The sequence below is a fragment of the Physeter macrocephalus genome, chromosome 2 (assembly GCF_002837175.3).
Source record: "Physeter macrocephalus isolate SW-GA chromosome 2, ASM283717v5, whole genome shotgun sequence".
In the NCBI taxonomy this organism is placed as follows: domain Eukaryota; kingdom Metazoa; phylum Chordata; class Mammalia; order Artiodactyla; family Physeteridae; genus Physeter; species Physeter macrocephalus.
In genome coordinates this window covers 111,485,890-111,492,189 of record NC_041215.1, presented here as the reverse complement: position 1 = coordinate 111,492,189, position 6,300 = coordinate 111,485,890, and positions in this window count along the sequence as shown.

Here is a 6,300-nt window from a genome sequence, read left to right as displayed (position 1 = left end):
TTTATTGAGGGGAAAATGGATAAGTAAACAAACAATAAGATGTGGATTCTACAGTGAAAGGGAAAGAAGACCAAAGATAGAACAAAAGGGTAATAATGGAATATTAGGGAATTGAGTCTATGCATATGCTAAGGGGTTTAGGTATTATTAGCACGTAAGTTAATAGGGAGCCAATTAAGACTTAGGAAGGGAGGGACGTGATCATATTTTCATTTAAAAAAATAGCACTCTGGGCAGCTTTTATGAAGAATGGATAGTAGTGGAATGAGGCAGGGAGTAGTGGGCACAACTGAGGAAGGAAGACCAGTTACAAGGTGGAAAAAGGTGAAGATCTCAACTGGGACAATGGCGCTGAAAGTAGAGAGGATGGGGTGGATCCTGAGAAATGAAAGTGGAAAGGATGGGGATTGGGGGATCCCAGGGTATGTGAGCATTGAGGGAAAGAAACAAGTCAGATTTCCCAAATTTCTGACTGTCCATACCTGGAGAAAGGTTGGTCCATATCCCAACATTACCTGTATTTGGGGGAAGAAAATTGAGGCTTGAGAGGAGTTTTGATCAAGCTGACACAATACATCTGTGGCCATTTTGGCCTGGAATCCAGGAATCCTTATAGCTGAGCTAGGGCTCTTTCTACTATACCAGCATACATTCAGGTTTGGATGGAAGGGGAAAGCATCCCGTGAAACAAAATGGTGGCGTTGGATTGGTTGATCTTAAATAGTCCTTCCAGCACTCACACATCCTGGGAGTCAATCAGATGAGTGTTCATGGCACTAAACCCCACTCTGAACAATGTCTGTCAGGATCAGCATTTGGCCAAGAACCAGTTAATGTTCTAAAATAATCAGCAAATGAACAGATGCTGACCAATACATCCAGAAGCTAATGGTTTATTTTGTAACTAGAGGATCAGAATTGTTGGCCTGGAAAATGACTGGTGCTTAGCATAACACTGAAGGCAGCAGGATCCAGGGACAGAGAAGACGAGAGTTCGAAATTCTCTGTATTGCAAGTATCGTTTCTTAGGTAGAATTTTTAAATGAAAATATTTAAGATCTAATCTTAATTAGAATCACAGCTGCCTGTATTCTTGCCTGATACAATGTTTTTGAGACACTTCTGACAAGTGATTTCCCATCTTCCATTTGAATATTTACCTAATAAAAATTTCCCCCAAATTCAGGGTTTTATCTCTTCCTGTGAAGAAGGAAATAAGATTAGAAACCAGCATAAAAAATATTAAGGAAGACTTTGAATATTTATATAAATACTAAAAAAAATGGACTTTTATCACTTAATATTTTGTTTCATAGTCCCTGTTTTTAATACTAGGGAGAATATAAAATCCAAACTGCTAATTCCTCTGCAACAAGAAATTTGAACAACTCTGAATTTGGATGGTTTCTCAAACTCTGAAAGAGGTGAATTTTGCAGACATTGTAGCATTGTTTATAACTTGGAATTTTGATAGTGCAAATTTACAGAAAAATTATGAGAACGGCATGTTATTTTTCATGTTTCTATTTTTATTGTTTGAGAGAGCCTGCATGTTGGTGACTTGTTTATTGCTGCAAATTAATTAACACAGTGGAGTACTAGTCCACGAAACCTACAACTTAGATCTCAAACAATGTTTTAATTCTGTTTTTTCCATCTGTATCAACTTATTTATATGAGGGTTTTTTTTCTTTTCGTATATCTTTGAACACAATTCACCCAACAAACAGATGAAGTATATCCTCTAATTCTGACACTTTCTTGGGATATCAGTGTCCCACAAGGCCCACAACCTCTAGGTTGGGGTACTTCTTTTACAGTTAACGTTATACCAGATGCTCAAATTGTACCGGGCAGCTTGGGTTTAGAGTCATTGGGTTCATTACAGTGTTTCTTTACTGTTGTAATGGGAATGACTTGCAGAATTTATTTAGAGTTAACTTGGGTCTGTTTCCATGAATACCTTCTTCAAATGTCCTAAAGCTACGGCAAGATACACAACATGTTTATCTGTACAATAAGTGCTTTAATCCTCACCCTTTTGCACAGTTATGTCTAACTCACCTGGTTCAGTGATACTGGTTCTATTTCCTCAGACAATTACTGGAAAAGTATCAGTAATTGTGATACTGCTTGATAGACTCCCAGCTGAGCACAGGAGGAGATTTAAGACATCAAGGATGGAATTTTCCTACCGACACATTTATTTCTAGTCTAATTCTCTTTTAGGAAGTGGTTTGAGGTCATTCCTTTCTCAGAGTCTCCGGTGATAGACTCATTAGTGATTTTGCATATAGAAGTGGTATTCAGGTCTTATCATTTGCCTGTACATGAGGCATTAACCCATTTTTGGATTCTCAACTACGTTTGGAATGCTTTCAATGCTTCCCATAAGAAACAAGGTGGCATGTGATAACCTTCTCAGAGTCAAGAAGACATAAGCCTTTCCACTTGAAATAGTTTGCAGATGGTTATTTTAATTATATAGTGTCAGTCACCCTTGAGAAATAGCAGGCCACTAACTATTTTGCCTATAAATACCATAATAGGAATCAAGTCCATAGGTTTATTTTTTATGTAACTAATACCAGTGTTTCTTTGCTATAAACTTCGTTGGGTTCGAAGCCACGGATTAAAAATATAAAACCTGCTGTAACTGTGAGGTAATCTGATTTTGCAGTAGAGGTTACCATACCCCATTAAGAAGAATCTGTCAAAAGCCAATGGCAAGGAGAAAATCTTGAAAGCAGTGAGAGAGAAGCTACTTATCATGTACAAGGTCTTCAATAAAATTAACAGCTGATTTCTCATCAGTAACCATGGAGTCCAAAAGGCAGTGGAATAATCTATTAAGTGTTGGGGGTGAAAAAATAGTCCAGACACACTTGAGAATTGTTGAGTCTATATGTAAGAATAGCCTAGGAATTGGAATGAGGGTAGTTAGATCACTTTTTTATATATATATAAATTTATGTATTTGTTTATTTTTGGCTGCATTGGGTTTTCATTGCTGGGCACGGGTTTTCTCTAGTTGCGGCGAGTGGGGGCTACTGTTCCTTGTGGTGCACGGGCTTCTCATTGCGGTGGCTTCTCTGTTGCGGAGCACAGGCTCTAGGCATTCGGGCTTTGGCAGTTGTGGCTCACGAGCTCAGTAGTTGTGGCTCGCGGGCTCTAGAGCGCAGGCTCAGGAGTTGTGGTGCATGGGCTTAGTTGCTCCGCAGCATGTGGGATCTTCACGGACCAGGGCTCGAACCCGTGTCACCTGCACTGGCAGGTGGATTCTTAACCACTGCGCCACCAGGGAAGTCCCAGTTAGATCACTTTTGAACTTCCTTTCTTACTACCAGGATCTGTTCAACCTAAAAACATGTCCATGAATATGTCTCAAAGTAACATCCAGGGGCTTCCCTGGTGGCACAGTGGTTGGGAGTCTGCCTGCCGATGCAGGGGACGCGGATTCGTGCCCCGGTCCCGGAGGATCCCGCATGCCGCGAAGCGGCTGGGCCCGTGAGCCATGGCCGCTGGGCCTGCGCGTCCGGAGCCTGTGCTCCGCAACGGGAGAGGCCACAGCGGTGAGAGGCCCCGGCTGGGCCCGTGAGCCATGGCCGCTGAGCCTGCGCGTCCGGAGCCTGTGCTCCGCAACGGGAGAGGCCACAGCGGTGAGAGGCCCGTGTACCGCAAAAAAAAAAAAAGTAACATCCAGCATCTTATTGGTATCACACAAACATTTTTTCCTAATCTGCTGTATAAAGAGTATGGATTTCTCACAACCACTAAAAGGCCTTGTTAACAACTATTAACTATTAACTCTACATATATTTATATCTATCACACATACTTCATGTCTATGGTAAAAATATTAGGAAAAAATACAAGTAAGCATTGTATAGTCTGGAGCTCTATTATCTATTTTGTTTAATCTCTTTATTAAGGGTTAACTTTTAGGGTTAACTTTTAAGGTTAACTGATACATATTCAGTAAATCTTCTATATTGGTGGAAGCCATTTCACATGTCTTTGGGATGACAGTGTCTTAGTTTCCACATTATCCACTCAGCAGTCAGAGATTTCACTTTCAAAATAAAAAGGAGAAAATGCATTTTAAATGCATTTTAAAGATTCTTGTTTTTGAGTCTGGAGGGGTGAATCACTAAGGGACCACTGTCAAAAATAGAGAAGTCCGAAGAAGATTGCTGGTTCCAAGCTAAAGATGAGTTCGGTTATAGACACAGCGAATTTGAGATAGGCAGAACACCCAATTGGAGAATTCCTAGCAGCATTTGAAGATGAAGGATTGAAGTCGGGGCGAGAGATGTAGTCAGTAGCTAAAGTCTTGAAAATAGATATGCTCTAAGAAAGAATAGCAAATAAGAATAGCAAAATAAGAACAATAGATGGTCAATGATTGCCACATTTAGGAATCAGGAAGAAGGACAATGGAGGAACAGTCTGACGGACGGGGAGGTCAGTGTCAAAGAAAGTCAGAAGAAAAGCTAGTTCATGTAGAAAGGGGTAGGCATTCAGGTAGATGTTAGAGAAAAATGTTAGAGAGAGAGAGGGATCAAGGTAATGAAAACTGAAGAACTCTCACTGGCAACTCCTGACAATTATACTCTAAAAGGCCTCCTAAGATTTTAAAATAAACGTTTAAATAAATGTTTTACTCATTTGTATGAGGCTTATCACATTCCCATCTTCTAAACTGATACACCTTGCCATCTATGACTAAGAATCACCTTGAACAAAGGCAGTAAAATCATTATCAGTAAGGGAACAAAATAAAGGGCATCACATAAGCAACTGAATAAAGTTACTTTTTAATTGAAGTATAGTTGGTTTACAATATTATATTAGTTTCAGGTGTACATAGTGGTTCAATATTCTTATAGATAATACTCCATTTAAAGTTATTACAAAATAGTGGTTATATTTTCCTGTGCTGTACAATACATCCTTGTTGCTTATTCACTTTATACATAGTAGTTTGTATCTTTTAATCTTCTACCTCTAATTTGCCCCTCCCCCCTTCCCTCTCCCCACTGGGAACCGCTAGTTTGTTCTCTATATCTGAACAACTGAATACAGTTCTAAGAGAAATTTAACTCTACTGAAACTCCAAACCTGTGTATTAATCCAACAGATACTTTTTGAGGATCCCCTGTGGGCCAGTTACTGGCCTAGGCAATGGGCACACTGCGGTGACTTACACTTGACCTCTGCCCTCTTGAAGCTTAATATTACACCATTTACATTCTACCCAGAGAGAGGGGGGCTGGTAAGAATATATGTGATGTATATTACATATCATTTTAGATCGGCATTTAGGGCCTACGTTTATAAATTATACAGGCAATTTTCATCAAACAAATGTAAATCCATTTATCATTTCAATAATTATATCAATTCCTCATGGAGGATTTGGTCTTGTTTTTATTCAGATACAAAGTGAGTAGGCACTTTTGAAGTTTTAGTTTCAAGTGGCATAATTATATCTTAAATATAGTTTTCTCATTCTGATCTGCTTATGGAAAAAAATTAGTTAACATTTTGCGGGGGGTAGGGTGGACTAGGAAAAGAAATACAAAGAAAAGAGAAAAATGAACACCTGCAGAGTCCTAGACAGTGAAAGGGTGACCAATTCTAGACATAAGTTAGAGTGGTTGGAGTATATGAGTAGAATTACCCACGTAAACTGGAGTTATGGAAAAGCAGATTATAGACTGAGTTCTATGCAAAAATTAATGACCTTAGCATTTATGCTGACAAGCTGTATAATCAGAAAGTAAATTGTTTTCTGGACACATGGTTTTCTGTAAATAAGGTTAACCTTATACCAGGCTGAAGTTGCAAGCCTGCAAATAGACCATGTTTCCAAAGTTTGTATAATTCAGTTGTTTGCCACTAGAACACAATTTCTTGCAGAAGTAACGTAGTAAGTGTTTAATTTCTAACTAGGTTGAGAGAACTCACATTTGTGCATGTGGTCCTTAACATGCATTTGCATTTAATTCCCACCACGATATATCACTGCATTTTATAGGGGGAAACTGAGGCCCGGAGAATAAAAGTGATTGCCCAGGGGCGGCTAATAAGTAGCAGAATAGAGGTCAAACTTCTCAGTCAGCTACACAGAATGTTTCTCAAAACATGAACCACGGACCTCATGAACCGGAGGCTCACTAGGGATGGGCAGAACACCCAAACAGAAAATTAAATGGAAAACTCCCAACTGGATATTCACATGCAGATTCCTGGGCTCCATCTACCGAATCACCCTCAAGGCAGCATTCCAGGAATCTT